Here is an 18,133-nt window from a genome sequence, read left to right as displayed (position 1 = left end):
AGCCAGAATCTTATTAAATCATGGGGTTTTACGTGCCAAAACTACTTTCTGTTTTTGAGGCACGCCTTAGTGGAGGACTCCGAAAATTTCGACCACCTGGGGTTCTTTAACTTGCACCTAAATCTAAGCACACACGGGTGTTTTCGCATTTCGCCCCCATCGCAATGCGCCCGCTGCGGCCGGGATTCGATCCCGCGACATCGCGCTCAGCAGCCCAACACCATAGCTACTGAGCAACCACGGCGGGTAATACAGCCAGAATCTCTGGGCCAGCATTGTGACATATAGATTCTGCAAGTTCTCGCCGCTAAAGGTTAAATTAGGGATAACATGACTAATTAGTTGCACCTGCAGCTTGCAAGAAATGTTGGAAGGGCCTAAGTTTTCCTTACTTTCGAAAATTATGGAACTCGATAAACATGTACTTCTAGTGAAGCGGTAGTAATTGCACTATTATTGAAAAGCTACTTTTCAAACTTATGGGGAAAATGTTTTCTGATTTTCCAACAAGAAAGAAATCGAAACAATCTGCCCTCGGTCAACTTTACTGCGTGAGGTAGCTTGCATCGTTAGCCATTCTCACCGTTGGCATTAAGGACTGAAGCCCATTCGCTTATGTGCTGTTTGGGGAATGTTTTCACAGTAAGCTTCCTGGACAAAAAGAAAATGCTGTAGAGGAAGTTCCTGATAAAGCTAACTAGATTAGCAGGATGTTTTTTAGAGTTTCAATGGGAAAGCACGTGCGAAAGACCTAAGGGATAAATTCGCAGAAAGCACCCTACCTTCATAAAACGCCACAAATAAAAGAAAGCAAGGAAATAAACCTGGAGGCAATACAGACCTTTGCGCCAATTTGTGAGATGTAGAGAAAGTGAGCAAATAAAAAAGATGATTAAGAATAAATTGCCGTGTTATTTACTAATGCTAACGGGCATGGACTACCGAGAGGGTTAGTTTTGTAATGGTGCTCGAATAGGTGCGACGCGGCATAAATAGCTACATCTGCCAGACAATCAAAACATTCGAACGAACTTCTTTGCCAGCTTTTATTTATATAGTTTTATCATTACTGGTTACGTTGGTTTCCTTACGCAGTGCATAAACGTAAAAATCTGCTAGATATTGTGTGCAATGGTAGTTACCCCCGTATTCAGAAATGCAACTTAAGTCGAAGCCCATGCTTGACTCGATTTAGATGACGCCGGGAGTTAACGTGCCCAAAGACGCTCACTGCGCTTCCTTCGGCGGCTTCACGAGAGGTGCCACTTAGATCAAGTCAAGCATGGCCTTCAACTTAAGTTGCATTTCTGAATACGGGGATTAGGGAGACAACGAACTTGGAAACTTTGACGTGGTTCGCTTTTACGAGACAGCTATTTTCTGGTTTTTCAATACCGGCACTCTGTGTATATGCACTAGCCGTACATGTTTTGGAAGTGATCCTAATATACGAATTGTTTTTGACACCTTTTTTTTATTTACTAAGAACAGGACCATTCGTGGCAAAACGATGATAACTAAATTACTGGTTTACAACGCGGTGATGACGGACGTCAGTAGTAGTTTGACAGTCACCGGTACGGACAATAATGAACCGAATTACACTAATTATTTTCGTTATTAATTTTAACGGATATATTTCAGAGCCTGCAATGTTCGCCCGGCTAATTTCACCAGTGGCAATAATCACCACCAAGAGCACCAACACCCACACTATAGCAACACCACCACCAACATCAACAAGACGCACGTCCGGTGTGCTACCATACGCAGCGGAAGGTGTTTTAGGGAATGAAACGAAAGAAATAAAGAAAGAAAGAAGAGAAAACCCTGAGGGTCTTGCTTCATCCAGAGATACCAATCAAGACCAATTTCACTCATCGATGTCTCTCGATTTCAGGAACTGCGGTAATGCACCTATCACTTTCTGCACTTGTGAATGACGTGTTCGTGGTCCAAGTACTTCTGTGCCCGCGAATGCTTCACGCTTTAATAAAGATAAAAAAATATTTCAAGGTTTTAAGAGCCGAAACAACGATCTGCTTTTGAGGCAAGCCTTACTGTGGGACACCAGTTTAGCTTCGACCCTATGGGGTTGTCTAACGTGCACCTAAATCTAAGCACATGAGCATTTTTCCACGTCCACCTCATTGAAACGAGGTCACTGCGACCAGTATAAAACCCTCGACCCCGAGTTCAACAGTTCAACACCATAGTCACTAAGCTACCGCGGTGGGTCAACCCTACAATGCAGGTCATGCTAAGCATAAGGCAGCAGATATAGATCCATATAATCGGATAGGTTGATGAGCAACGAAACATCCTAACTTTCGAAAGACAACAAATCTTAGACTTGAACATTCTGCTCAATGGCTGATTTGGCATGAAACAGCTGTATTTAAAAGTAGTAGGAGCGCTGCCTTCTTTGGGATGCGAGCAAAACAATTATTGCATGTTTTGCAATGATGAAAAAACGGCAAGAAATTCACTTTGGCTAAATTGATCATAAACAAGCAGTACATGCCACTGAAGCAATCTTATAATAATGTTATAGTTTTTCACTCAGCCGCCCTTATACAGCTCCTAAGCAGACGAAACATGTGAGATTTTTCAACGTGCCGCGGGTAGCCATGGTCGCCAGGCTCTTGGCCTGGCTTGCGTAGTCACGCCTGAAGAACCACAGAGACCAATCAGAGCATGCGGTAATAGGATCATCTCACACGGGGAGATAGCTCGTGGCGTCGCACCCCGGCTATCGTGACATCTAAGCTATACGCAGCAGTGGCCTCCGAGACTGCGCAGGTTATGCCGAGGAGCAGCTTATTAGGCCATGCGTCACTCCTAGAGTGGTAACGGAGATGCTTTCTTATTGTGATACCAATCATATGGAGACTCCAGGTGCATTTGTGCCGTCGCCATCGCCGTGATGTTCTGTAGAAAATCCACGGGCGACAACATCGTCGCCGCGCGCCGTATGCTGAATGTGCGAGTGAAAGCGTGCGAAGGTAAGCCAAATGGCAGCTCAATCTCGCGAGCACGAGGAAGGAAAGTGAGGATGTAGCGCGCCGTCTTGCGTAGCGCGCTCTACTTCGGCAGCTGCTGCGTGTGACGGGACCGCGCGGGTCCTATCTTGAAAGCTATCTGCAATGGAGACAGAGTGCGCTGAGTGCTGATAGCTTGGTGTGCGCTGTGTTTTCGTCGCTTAGTTGGCGTTGAAGCGAGAGGCAGCATGAAGGTCAATTCGCTCGCTGCTGCTACTGCGCTTCCTCCTTCAAGCGTTTTCACAGCGAGATTTCGCGGTCATCGAGTAACAAGTGTTCATGTTTGCTTGCGTGCGCGCGACACCATGCTTGCTAATTTATTTAGTAAGCGAATGTTTACGGAGTTTATACGGCCATTAAAATGACTATCCTTACTTCGTATAGCTGTCTACTAATTTGCTGACGCAATCGATGCTACGGCTTTCGGACAAAACTGTGACTTTCTTTTTTTCAATTTAAGTATCATGAACTAATATATTTGGAAGACATTCGTGACGCTTTCGCTCGGTATTTCAATGCCAAATTTTGCGTGGAGGCTTGTCTATAAATGGATTCTTGCTGATGCGATTCTGTATAATACGTTTTTTAGGTAACACATTTTCCTTTCTTTTCCCGGCCAACGTCACATAGCAGCAACCAATGTTTTATGCAGTTATTGCGATCGCGTTATCACCTGAATTTTAAGACTATGACTGCAGAAGTGAGCTTTTACTGGTATTTCTAAAACTCATAGCTTTGTATTCCAATGTATTAGCCTAAATAGCGTTGAAACGACCCATAAAAACGTGTTAAACCCCATCCACACTGGAGGAAAGACGCATACGGCGCGCCGGCGGCGGTAAAACCCTGCTGCGGTAGCGTGGTCACGCCTGCTGGCGAGCGGTGTGGGGCTGCTCACTTGTGTGAGGAAACGGCGACTTCTTTTTTAACTTCCAGAATAACTCTTTACGGACATTGAAAAGAACAAAGTTCAGCGAAAACTGACGAGCTATTTCAACGTTGCTGAATAAAAGGACGCTGGCTGCGGTACTTGTCGCGTTGAGGGATGCCACGCGAACCTGTGCTATTGAGTTTGTCCCCTCCCAGTACGCCTATTTTCATGCTTTCTGGAGCTTACTTTGGATAATACGATTTTTGGACGATACGTTTCATTTTCCGGCTCCCGTGAAGATTGTATCAGCAAGATGCCACCATATCTATTTAATCTTCAACTAGGCTTTTGACATAGTCCAACATTTTGTTGCGATTTGTCTTTAATCTCATACCAAGTAACAAGCGCTTGAGAACGCTCGTTACTTGGTGGGGTTGGATTAAAAATAAAAAAAAGTAATAATTTTAACTTACAACAGAACTTGAGTACTATACGTACACTTTGAACTAACGTGATGAGGTGATGACAGAGTGATCAGTTGTGGCGAATGTAAAGAAAGAAGGAACTGCGAGAGGTTAGGAGGAAAAGAAAAAGGAAAGTCCTCATGTTTCTTGTTTCTTCCATTTATTTTCTTTTGTGTCTCTTCTCGTGGTCATTTATTTTCTCCCCACCCACCAATCCCCCTATTTTTCTTAAAGCAAGGAAGCCAGCGCAACATATGCGGAATAATGTAGTTGCTTTTGACTTTATTATTTTTTTCCGATTTCGTGGCCTGCCTTTCTTATCTTCAGTTCGTCGTTAAATTTTGTGCGCAACCTAAACGTGCTACTCTTGCCGCACTTTTTGCTTAGTTTCAATCATACTGTTTCCTTTCTTAGCGAGCCACTATTTCGCTGACGTGTTTGGTATATAAAAATAAAAGCAAGGTTGACAATTTCCATGGTTTAGTTGTAGTTTAGGTCTTTGTAGGTTTAGCGTTCAGTTCAACGAAAGTAAGCCTCACAAGAATATTCACCAGCTGTAAAGCGGGGAAAACATGGGGATCGTCAGTGGGCTCCATGCTACAGTTATATCGAGCACTTTTCATCGGATTCCTACGCTATAGCTCCCCCCGTGCTTGCTAAAACATGCAAGTCAAATCTTCGAGAGCTTCAGAGCGTGCAGGCTCAGGCACTACGTGTTTGCCTACGTGCCTACGTGAACGGGACAGGGTGCCACGACGATTCGTGAAACCCATTCGTCAATGAAGGACGGAGAAGACACACACAGGGAAGGGCCCACTGTACTAGAAATGTATCTTAAAAGCACTACCTCTTTGGCTAGGTGGTAGCTGTTCATTATGTATGTATATCTTGTGTGTGTCCGTTTATTTGGCGTCTTTATATTTTATAATTACGTCGATCCGTTTTGGGTTTCCCGGAATTTTAAAAATCGCCTGTGGCAGATAGCATAATTCTTGTCCTTGAGCTCGATTATTTGAAGATGCAGACATTACTAGCCGGAGAAATTGAAACACATAGTCAACCAATACACCAACATTTATTAATTAACTTCCTAATTAATTACCTTACGGACATATTGCAATTTACGAAATGTAGCCGGTGAGTTTGTATAACCTGTCCACTTGAAATGAATCTCCAGGATGACACCAGTTTCGAGATATTATTTGCCAAAATGTGGGACGAAATACAAAGGCGTTGCAGCTACTTTTATGCTTCAATGCTAAATGAGCATTATGTTAAGAAAGTAAGTGGGAGAACAGTGCATTCTTACGGCGAGTTTGATGGCGTATATCTCCCAACTAGTGTCACTCTCAAAGTTCCCTACAAGTGGATACGTCTTGTAAACGTATCGGCTACTTAACAGGTTAACGGCGCACACAGGTGGGACAGAGTGAAGAACAGGTTACACAACAAATTACAACTGATGCTTTATTGAAATAGCACATATATATAGGCTGAAACAGCCAATGGGAAGGCTAACAAAAGCGAACAAGAAAAATGAAATAGGACGCCTTCTGCCCTTACAAAGCGTCATCCAGACATACAATTTCCTTTTTTAAGAGCATCACTGAAGGCGTGTTTACGCAATTATGTTTATCACCATAGATTTCATATGCTTCGATCACTTCATGTGTCAATTTGTCCTTCTCTTTCTTGATCACTGCACACTCCCCGTAAACCGGTTTACAAGTACAACTTCAACAGTGTAATGACATGTGGCCCGATATGACAGTCCTCCCAACCAGATTCTGTGTGTGTCTTCTCCGTCCTTCATTGACGAATGGATTTCACAAGTCGTCGTGGCACCCTGTCCCGTTCTCTTCTCTTGTGTGTGTCCGTTTATTCGGCGTCTTTAAATATTATAATGAACAGTTACCAACTAGCCCAACAGGAAGTTCTTTTAAGAAATATGTAACACAGACAGAAGTGCGAGAAAGATTGACCAAGATCTTAGAACGAATAGAAAGGCGACAGCAGGCGGCTGTGCGTCTAGATGGTCTCCTAGACGTTCATCTTCTTATTTCTTTATTGCAGATGCTATCTGAATATTGGCTGGATCGAATCCCGGCCACGGCGGCCGCATTACGATGGGGGCGAAATGCGAAAACACCCGTGTACTTAGATTTAGGTGCACGTTAAAGAACCCCAGGTGGTCGAAATTTCCGGAGACCCCCACAACGGCGTGCCTCATAATCAGAAAGTTGTTTTGGCACGTAAAACCCTATAATTTAATTTTTTATCTGAATATTGGTTGCTTTGTCTAGGTTGCAAAGGATACGAAGATTCACATTGCACGTACCGGCCCTTTAATACAAGAACCTAGAGATTCGAAATAAAAATATTCTTTCTTTTCAGAAAAGTGATGTAGTTTTGAAAGAGAGATGACTTGATGTTCAATGCGCAGCACGCACACGTATACGAGCGGGCACGTGACAACAATGTAAACAAGTGATTTCTCTTAACACTCTAAAGCTAGTGTCGGCAATGAGATGCTCCGTAAATATTGGATGTCTCCTGGTTTGTACTTGTCTCTTTGTTGCCGTTGATGGACTGCACTTGATGCGAGCATGAACACATAAACACACAAGTACACGTAAACATAAATACATGAATAAGAAATCGCCTTCAGGCGATTTCCTTATTCTAGTTGGGCAGTACGCTCTGCCTCCCTGGCGTCTTTCGCTGCGTCTCGTACACCTTCGGTCAGTTTTCTTCTTCTAGCTGGGCAGCATCCATATGGACGCGTCCACAGTGTGGCGTGATGTGGTGTAGTGCGGTGTGGTGGGGTGTGCTGTCACGAACATGCACTACACCCATTTTATGATTGGGGGTAGTATCATGTCCGACCAGCCCGCTTTACCGGTTTGCTATTTCATGTTTACATCTATTTTCAATTGCGGGAGAGCCAGCATACTTTTTGTTTCTTACATGTCTTACCAGCGCACCGTTATTATTGTTTGTTTTGAAGTAGCCGCCATTCGGGCGATCCGTTTTCTCATGTTTTTTTTTATCATTCAGGTAATTTTCACTTGGCCACTGTCACAAGAAATTGGACCATTTGTTGTGACGACCACATTTCACTCCAAGATATGAACAGCTTTGAAACGATTGGCTCAGTTTATCATAAATTAAATAGATGCGAAATTATTAATAAAGTACTTGCGAGGGAACGAGTGTTTTGTTTATCTTGTTCATTAGGCTACAACCACGAACGGTTATTGTTTCTAAGAAAGCACTGGATTCCTTCTACTCACAGTAAAGCACGTTGTTTTTTGAAGAAATAATTGTCCACCAAAAGTAAGAACTACAGCGTAAACAAGCAACTTACCTACTTAATATGGTTTGCGCATGTACGCACATTTGATGTAGGCTTCATGCAACGAAGATGAGTGAGTGAAGCTGCTATTGCTATAGCTGAAAAAAAAACACGCAAAAGAACAGGCTAGATGATAACACCAAGTAAGAAGTTGAACTGATTAAACAAGCATTCATTGTGGAGGAGGAGGAGGATGAGGAGGAAATAAAAAGAGAAGGCAGGTCGTCTTACGATGGGAGAGCTTCTGATCGTAAATGTAGAAAGCGCATGCAATGTAAGAAACATATATGCCAGGGGCACCTATTAGGCTCCGTGTTACCAACTCGCAAACAAGCAAGGCACACGCAGCTCGCATGAAACAAGGCATTCGTAAGGACGGACCGAGAACCATTACTTCAGCAACGAGAACGCTGGGGGACAAGCCTAAGACGCTTTCGGAGAGTGAAGACCTCGAGGTGACTGTGTCGTGTTGCCTAGAGTAAACAGAATGCGCATACGTCCAGCTGCCAAAGCCATTCACCGCGCTCTTTAGGCGACGCGAATGACCCCTTTGGGCATAGGCCCTGTGAAGCGTGCTTCAAGAGCGCGTAAGGAAAATACGGGCGTACCAGCGTTGCGGTAAAATCAACAGAGCTCCTGTTTTGCTTTGCTTTTCTTTTCTTTTGTCCGTGTTTATGACTGCGCACGAACTCACATCAAAGGTAGCCGTCTTGCGTTCTCATTTTGCACACTTGACTTTTGTAGAGTTCTTCAAGCGTCACTGTTGATTTTAATCCTCTGCCGTTTGCATTAGTGCGGCAATTCGTAGAAAAAAAAAAAGTTTCGAGGGCTGCATTTGTATTACCTGTAATAGCGTTAAATAAGTTGCGTGTTAATTTGGGACTATACCATGTGTGCATATTTATCTTCTTATATTCCAACATTTATAAAAAAGAAAGACCTGCAAGATTTACTCGATTACTCGATTTACTCGATTAAATTATTAAAGTAGTTATATTATTTAATTTATTAATTACAAACTTCACGGCACATGTTTATAAAACAAGGTTTAAGGTAATCGTCATAAAAGTCTAGCTCAGTGTTTATACAGTCTAAATGGCGATGTAGACCGATATAACTAGACCGAGCCATTTGGGCAGTCTTAAAAAGAAGAATTACTAGTAAAGAAAACCAAAAAAAGAACATACACACAATGTCTAACCTGGACACTGTCGCAAAATTTGAAGGCCATTTATTTGGTACGCCATTCAAGTAATGCCTATTTCGCGATATCTAAAAAAAGAGAAAAAAAAACACATTCTGCATGTTTTTTGAGGTTAACTGTTTCTTCACTGCAGTTTCTAGATGGTAAAGCGATGCATAAATGGTTAAGACCTTTCCCAATAAACATACGACATATGGTAGCACTTGTTAGCATTGGACAAATGTTTGCACAGCCTGACTTTATAAAAAATAAGGTGTACCTACTTTAAGAGCAAGAATGGAAATGGACATTCGACGCACATTTCGCTTTATGCATATATAAAAAGGGATTAAAAAAAAGTTATTGCCTGACACGTGGCCACTTCCAAAATCCGAAAGTATAAAGTCGTAGGTGGTCCTTGCAAGGAGTTTGGTTTGTTCTCTTTTTCCTCCTCCTTCTGGGTTCCTCGTTCACTTCGTGTTTCGACAGCCCTTATAGGCTTAGCTGAGATTTACAAAACGAAAGTAAGTGTTTCTTTTTTCCTATAAAAAATTTAAGAGAGCTAAGTTGGGCGATTTGCCTGGGCAATATTAGCCCCCCCGCCTCCCCCCCCCCCTCTAAGAAAAGAAAGCTTTATAGCAACACGACCACAGCACCCGTGTTTTCGTGTTGTGTTGTCCTTCTGTTTCATTGTTGCTAGCGCTGTTTTGCTGCGGCAGCAGTTAGGTGCTACAAACTGGATTCGCCTCGTCCATCCATCCCGTCCATCCATCCATTCATTCCGTTACGTTGAAGGCGTAACGGAATGACAACACTTAACGGGAGTTTTTTGGTGCCGTCAGGCCACCTCGTCAACTCCGCTTTCGCCTTCGCCATGGGGGTGAAGGACAGTTTAACTTTGTTCCCAAACCGGCCACGATCGGAGTTCGAACCCATGTAAATTTGACAATGTGCAAGTCGGGTGCGCTAACCACTGAGCTATTGAGCAACGACTGCGCCAGACAATTACTGTGAGGTTTTGTATTCCAGACAGGCTCCGAGACCAGTGGCGTCTGTGCATGTATTTCGAAGGCCAAAACAAGTAGTATTGTCCTGGGGGGTGGGGGGGGGATGACAATCAGCGCATGACATAGAAATTGTTCTTGACAGCATGGCGGCACGTTTACGCGCTATTCTTTGTTGTCATGTTCGTGAAGACAGCGTCGAAGTGCACATAGAGGCGCAGATGAAGATGATAACGCTGGCATGTGCATGGCACACGCATGGCTCGTGCTCAAAAACAATGAGGATGCACCCAGGATCAGGCAGTTAGTGCAAAACAACGAAGGAAGTATCGCCGAAGTCACTACTAACAATGACGTCGCGACGAGTAATGCCACATAGTGACTCACCGGATTCGTTGACGCCGAGCGCTCGACATAGCAGCACTGCCAATGTGCAGAAAAAGAAAATACTTTCGCTCAAATCTCGTAGATGTCACTGCGTCATTTCGGTCTTGACATTATTGTTGAGAAAGTGTAGCTTCAGAGCTGAACAATCCACAGCCGTAAATTTTAAGATGACTCACTGAGCCAGAAAAATAAGAAGCCTTTAGCACAGCAACTGCCTCATGATTTGCCATTTCAATGTTAGCTTACACAAGCACCGAACTTCAAAAACGCTGTAAGAAAATTTCAAATTTGAAGATCTTCTCAAATGACACTGCTGCAATCACGTCGCGCAGGTAGGTGTTTGGACGTTGTCCTACTCAATGATGGAAACTGAAAACATGACTGGTTACACAAATGGTAAACTTATTACATTCACCACGTCGCAACCTCATTATAATAACACACAATATAAACAAAAATAAGCACGAGGAAACAAGATTGTCTGAATCAAATACATTGAAAGAGTTATATATCTAACCGCCCTGAAAAACAAAAGAAAATAAGTCTTTGGACCTACATCTGGTGAACAGATGTCCAAAATAAATTAATATAGCCTATTTAGAAACGGGAAATCTGAGAATCTATCTTTACTTGTCTATGCACGTGTTTTTAGCTCCACAGCGTGCGTTACTATGTCGTCTTAGAGTAATGGGCGAGCACGAAGCGTCTACAAACGTTGCAAGAGTTCAGTATTTCAAATATCTTGAGAGAGATAGAGCGAAAGCAAGACGAGGTACGTACGACGGTCAACCGGATGAACGTATGGTTTGCTGCGCTACACAGGAGCATAGACGTACAGTCAACACCCAAAAAGAAAAAAAAAAGAAGAAAAAAAAAAGAAGACGATGTGGTTGTAGTAACCTTTCTTCATGGGTCGTGCGTTATTCATCGGACTGCGAGGAGAGAGTGTCACGTAAGTGCAGAGTCAGAAAATGAAGTTTTCTCTTCCGGTGGTTTCTTGTGCGAAAGAAACAAGATGATCATAAATGTGATCCCGACATTCGACACAGACTGCGACAAAACCTGCAGGAAGTGCCCTACAACTCTCGTTATTAAGAAGTGCTTGCCATTAATGGCGGTCAACTCAAGAGTTGACGGCTATGAAATGAAAACGAACGGCAAGAAACGTGCTATTTCCTGAAGCGGTAGTGTTGCATTACGATCAACTTCTCCAGAAATTCTGTATTGAAAGGCGCCGTTTGAAGACTGTACATTGAAGACGAGTGTCATTCGAAGGCCATCGAAGTAGTAAGAGCAGGACTAGCTACACTACAATCAGAAATTGCGGTGGAGGTGGCTGGTGCACTAAGACAAAGACCTTTAACTCAGCCGTGTGATAGGCAGACACAACACACGTGTCCTCTATCATTGACGCATAATAGATAGTGACATTATTTTATCGCAGATAATGTTTGTGTCTTCCAGTTACCGTTACCCTTTCAATCCGGCATATCGCCGCTGGAACCCACAATCATTAGTATCTTTGCGTGCCCTAACAACGGCCAGGTGAGAAGCTAATGCACTAAACGGTGTTACCCACGGCCGACGCAAAGTAGCGAGCAAGCCATCCGTGAAAGTAACACGTTCACCACTGGCGTGCTGCGTTCACGGCTGGTTTGCTCGGTGTTTTAATGTCGCAGCAATGTTACTATACGTTGGGTTTACTTCGACACTTGTTGCGTCGAGTCGCTGCTCCATTTCTTTCAAGCGTCATCTCGACCGTCCGACGTTCATTCCCCTGAGCGTGTCCTCCAACGTGTTCGTAAGCAATACCGTAAGCAAGTGACATTGAAGACACTTGTCATACGCTATGATATGAGCCAACCAGGGGGAGCTGATGCACAGACTCGTTTGAATGCAAACCTCAGGCGCAATGCCAGAGTAGAACATTCGCATACGGTTTACGCTCCGATAAAGAGCTAGGCATCATGGACACCAAACAGCTGTTAAGTATTGGCAAAAATGTGAGGGACACATCGCGGGTGGCTTAACGGGATCTGATAACGAAAGCTATCGTGACGTCATCAAGGGTACCGGCGAGGCGTTTGATTCGAAGAGAGCGCTCACGTGACCGCCGTGTGGGCGTCATCCTAGCGCTCATTTGTTGGCGGCATCGCTCTGCGCTCAATGGGGACGGAGCTTCGACGAAAATTTAAACGGCGATTGCAGCGCTGCTACGTGCACAATAAGGAAAATAACCTCAGGAGTTAATGACACTGTGGCGGCCTTGCAAACCACCGTAGACTTACAATTCTAAAATATGTTCAGTGTTCCTTTAAATTTCGAAGCATGTTGATTAGTGGGACAATTGTTTTCGATATCTGTGATAATAGTCATCGAAGAAGACATCATCGCGTGTTTATGCCACGACGCCTAAATAGATACAATCTTCCTACATTTTCGCATTCTGCGGCATTAATATGAATATCAAGGTGATTGCATCTACATTTGACAAATATTAATCAATTCAAAGATAGCTTTATGTAGCGCCTGTGCTTCTGCAAAGTTTGTCGCCTGACGAAACTGCTATTCCTTGATGAAAACACTATGTCCTTTCAGTCTCTCCGACAAAAAGGCTTTCCTGAGCCCGACATTATGAAATATAGCCGTTCGCGCCCGGCAAATGTAGAAAAGCAACATAAAAAACGGCAAAATGCGCTATTATTTCAAGCCACGGGGTGGACACGCCAGCGGAATACTAAGAATTCCAGCAACATCTTGTCTTCTTTCGCCTTCTCTGGATCTCGGTGTATGCTCGCAGTGAATTTATCAAAAATTCTCGTATTTCTCTTCGCCTCGAAGAGCTCTTAGACGCCGTCGGGTAGAGGAAGGGGCGCGAATGGCAGTCCATAGGGCCACGGAATGCTTCCTGCATATTGAACAGCCATGGCAGGCGAACAAAAAAAAAAAACAATAACAACAAAAACAACAACGACAAGAACAACCACAAAACGATTTCGCCTTCTATTTCCTTTTCTCCTTAGCCATCCAGCGCCCCCCCGCCCCTCCCCCCCCCCCCCCCCTTGCGCCGTGTGTAGATGTATACGGTCAAGAATCGGGCCTATAAATGGGGTCACCAAAGGCGCCTGGATCCCGGCGTTTGCTCGGGACGACAGCGCGTCCTTTGTCAACCGCCGTGCGGTCGCGCAGCCAAATAAGAATGGGAACGGCCGTATACATATAAGTATTTTCACCTTCCCGTGCCGTCGGCGCACTCTCACGTTCTCTCTTCAAACCTTTACCATCCGGCCGCTATAGCTGTAGGTCTCCGCTTAGCGTTTTGCTGAGTGCGGTGACGGTGGAGAACACTTTCGTAGCTCGCGAGGCAGGACCAGTACCGCGGACTGCCTGCATACCAATGGGACCACACAGTTTCGACATCTTCGCCGCCCGCTTTGCAGTTACACGATGGTCAGTTTTGGGACCCATCGCCTCACTCGCACCACATTGTGTACTCGCGGGTGTGATCTCGACTCAGACACAAAGCGTAACGCCGGATTTTGCCGTTTGCGTGGTGAGAGAACACGAGCTCTCGCACTTTTGCGGGCGCTGCGTAATACGCTGGTGCAATGCGCGCTCCGGTGCAACCTACGCGCGCTCCGGAAGAAATACGTTTGTTGAAGGCTATCACGTTTGCGTAAATGATCGAGCTTTAGTGCCGGCGCGTCTTGGTCCCTACGTCAAGGCTTTGAAGTCCTCGCTAGCCTGACGTGCACACGGTGTAGCTCGTTGGGTTTGGACACCCTGTACGCTACAAATCGTGTTTATAGCTTTAGTATGCTTCGAGCAGATGAAACGCACTTGTCAATGGCCAAATATGTGCCTTACTTCCATGCTAACAATAAAGTTAAGAGCGTGTTGCTCCATGCTCTGATATTCTGTTGTAGTTTGGAGGATCTTACATTTTTCTTAAGGAGCTTTCGTCTATTATCTTCTCCTCTGTCGCGGCTTCCGAAAATGAAACATGATGATCTTCAAGCCTATTCGTCCCTTAGATGTTCGTCATATTCGAGTTAAGTCTAGTATTTTTAATAACACATTCTTTGCCATGTGCACCATACAGCCGCCTTTTCATCCTAACTGGTAGGTGAGATACTGCATCGTACTGAAATTTAGTCTAGCCGTTTTTAACTGGCCCAACGCGTTTCGAACATACCTAGCTTTGGTATAATTATCCTGGGGCGCTTTTTCTGCATTTTACTTTGGTGTGACTAGAGCAGCGTCTGTCGACCATCGAGAGAGAGAGAGAGCATGGGCAGGAAAGGCAGGGAGGTCAACCACACAAGCACCCGGTTTGCTACCCTACAGGGGAAAGGGGAATAGAAAGAGGAAAAAAGTACAGGCTCTCGTAAGATAAAGGTGTACGGCGAAAGCCTACTCTTCCTCCTCTTATCATTCACCTCTTTCTCTCTGCCTCTTTCTATTCTTTCTTTTTGTCGTTACTGCTCACTACTAAGCATGTTTAGTCATTTGTAATCAATTATGGTCATTACAAGCCGTCGTTAGACATGCTGGTCATAGCATAGTCATTAGTAGTCATTACAAGCCATTTCAGTCATTATTAGTCATTACTTTTCATTACTAAGCTTATTTAGTCATTCCTAATAAATCGTAGCGTTACAAGTCGTCGTTAGACATATTAGTCATTTCGTAGTCATTACTAGTCATTACAAGCCTTTCAGTCATTATTAGTTATTACTGCTCACTACTAAGCATTTTAGTAATTTGTAATCAATTGTGGTCATTACAAGCTGTCGTTAGACATGTATGTCATATCCTAGTCATCAGTAGTCATTACAAGCTATTTCAGTCATTATTAGTAACTACTGGTCATTACTAAGCACTTTTAGTCATTTCTAATCAATTGTAGTCGCTATAATTCGTCGTTAGACATATTGGTCATTTCGTAATCATTAGTAGTCATTACACGTCATTTTAACCTGTACAAATCTCTATTATAACGTTATCATTCACTAACTGTCACTATTAATCATTGTTCCGTCTTTAATCTGTCTTCATATGGCGTGATGACGCTTCGGCGGACACTCCGGCGGTCAGGTCTGCTGACACAAACTTCACCATGAGCCTAGAAAGGCTTTCGCCTTTAAAAAAGGGAGAAAGTAATCACCGAGTGCACGTGGGAGGATGCACAGCGACACTATAAACGGTCTCTTAAGCCGGTGCACTTCAAGCACTGTATGAGTGCGCGAATCACTTTTCGTACCAGTGCCCACAGTCCGAGCATCTTTTGACTCGGAGAACGCTCTCGAGTCCAGTCAGTTTATAGCTACCCGCAGAGAGATGCATTGTACTTCGTAGCGAGGGCAGGTACACAATAGGTGCTTGATGGTTTCCTCGCACCCACAGGAATCGCACACCGGGCTCTCGGCCATTCCCATACGATAGGAATAGGCGTTCGCGAACGCCACTCCCAACCACAAGCGGCACAGCAAGGTTGCTTCGCCGCGGGAAAGGCTAGACGGCAGTTGTAGCCGTAGCGTGGGGTCCAGTTTATGCAATCGGCAATTGAGGCCTGACCAATTGAGGGCCTGGCAATTGAGATCTGATCAAGAAACGCCAATGTATGAAAGCATCTAACCCTACAGCTAGAATAGAACTGGCAGAACTTTCGAAGTTAATCAACAAGCGTAAGACAGCTGACATAAGGAAGTATAATATGGATAGAATTGAACATGCTCTCAGGAGCGGAGGAAGCCTAAAAACAGTGAAGAAGAAACTAGGAATTGGCAAGAATCAGATGTATGCGTTAAGAGACAAAGCCGGCAATATCATTACTAATATGGATGAGATAGTTCAAGTGGCTGAGGAGTTCTATAGAGATTTATACAGTACCAGTGGCACCCACGACGATAATGGAAGAGAAAATAGTCTAGAGGAATTTGAAATCCCGAAGGTAACGCCGGAAGAAGTAAAGAAAGCCTTGGGAGCTATGCAAAGGGGGAAGGCAGCTGGGGAGGATCAGGTAACAGCAGATTTGTTGAAGGATGGTGGGCAGATAGTTCTAGAGAAACTGGCCACCCTGTATACGAAATGCCTCATGACTTCGAGCGTACCGGAATCTTGGAAAAACGCTAACATAATCCTAATCCATAAGAAAGGGGACGCCAAAGACCTGAAAAATTATAGACCGATCAGTTTACTGTCCGTTGCCTACAAAGTATTTACTAAGGTAATTGCAAATAGAATCAGGAACACCTTAGACTTCTGTCAACCAAAGGACCAGGCAGGATTCCGTAAAGGCTACTCAACAATAGACCATATTCACACTATCAATCAAGTGATAGAGAAATGTGCAGAATATAACCAACCCTTATATATAGCTTTCATTGATTACGAGAAAGCGTTTGATTCAGTCGGAACCTCAGCAGTCATGGAGGCATTACGGAATCAGGGCGTAGATGAGCCATATGTAAAAATACTGGAAGATATCTATAACGGCTCCACAACCACCGTAGTCCTCCATAAAGCAAGCAACAAAATCCCAATAAAGAAAGGTGTCAGGCAGGGAGATACGATATCTCCAATGCTATTCACAGCGTGTTTACAGGAGGTATTCAGAGACCTGGATTGGGAAGAATTGGGGATAAAAGTTAATGGAGAATACCTTAGTAACTTGCGATTCGCTGATGATATTGCCTTGCTTAGTAACTCAGGGGACCAATTGCAATGCATGCTCACTGACCTGGAGAGGCAAAGCAGAAGAGTGGGTCTAAAGATTAATATGCAGAAAACTAAAGTAGTGCTTAACAGTCTCGGGAGAGAACAGCAATTTACAATAGGCAGCGAGGCACTGGAAGTCGTAAGGGAATACATCTACTTAGGGCAGGTAGTGACGGCGGATCCGGATCATGAGACGGAAATAATCAGAAGAATAAGAATGGGCTGGATTGCGTTTGGCAGGCATTCCCAAATCATGAACAGCAGGTTGCCGTTATCCCTCAAGAGAAAAGTATATAATAGCTGTGTCTTACCAGTACTCACCTACGGGGCAGAAACCTGGAGGCTTACGACAAGGGTTCTACTCAAATTGAGGACGACACAACGAGCTATGGAAAGAAGAATGATAGGTGTAACGTTAAGGGATACGAAAAGAGCAGATTGGGTGAGGGAACAAACGCGAGTTAATGACATCTTAGTTGAAATCAAGAAAAAGAAATGGGCATGGGCAGGACATGTAATGAGGAGGGAAGATAACCGATGGTCATTAAGGGTTACGGACTGGATCCCAAGGGAAGGGAAGCGTAGCAGGGGGCGGCAGAAAATTAGGTGGGCGGATGAGATTAAGAAGTTTGCAGGGACGGCATGGCCACAATTAGTACATGACCGGGGTTGTTGGAGAAGTATGGGAGAGGCCTTTGCCCTGCAGTGGGCGTAACCAGGCTGATGATGATGATGATGATGATGATGATGATGAACTCCAGATATCTTGCGACTTTTTGCGTGCAAGCAGGCGAAGTTCCCTGGCAGCGTCCGACCTCCTCCCCAAAGGTGTTGAACACGTCTGGGTGTCTTCGTTGGCAGATCCGGCAGCCTTGTCAGCAAGGTTGCATCCGACGATGCCACAGTGAGATGGAATTCATTGAAAGATAATGCTGTACCCTCTTTCCAGAGCATGGTGGTGCACTTCCATGATGTCAGATATTATCTGCTCGTAAGTTCTGTGATGTAATGCAGACTTTATACTGGGAAGAGCTGCCTTAGAGTCACAAAATACGACCCATATCTGCGTTGGCTCTTCGGTGACGTACGTCAAAGGGGCACGGAGAGC

General features: G+C 44.3%; 2 protein-coding genes across 4 annotated transcripts in view; one reads left to right on the top strand and one right to left on the bottom strand.

Annotated features, from left to right (window-relative positions):
- The window catches only part of LOC142582906 (uncharacterized), a 197,758-nt gene extending 184,201 nt beyond the window's left edge, over positions 1-13,557 (bottom strand). The window contains exon 1 of the mRNA XM_075693028.1: positions 13,539-13,557. The gene's annotated coding sequence lies outside the window, so the exon portion shown is untranslated. The remainder of the gene's footprint in view (positions 1-13,538) is intronic.
- LOC142582905 (beta-mannosidase-like) overlaps positions 1-18,133 on the top strand; it is a 301,465-nt gene that overhangs the window by 186,397 nt on the left and 96,935 nt on the right. The window lies entirely within an intron of this gene.

Source organism: Dermacentor variabilis, chromosome 5, assembly GCF_050947875.1.
Source record: "Dermacentor variabilis isolate Ectoservices chromosome 5, ASM5094787v1, whole genome shotgun sequence".
In the NCBI taxonomy this organism is placed as follows: domain Eukaryota; kingdom Metazoa; phylum Arthropoda; class Arachnida; order Ixodida; family Ixodidae; genus Dermacentor; species Dermacentor variabilis.
The sequence above is the reverse complement of the archived record's forward strand: the minus strand, read 5'-3'. Positions and strand labels throughout refer to the sequence as shown.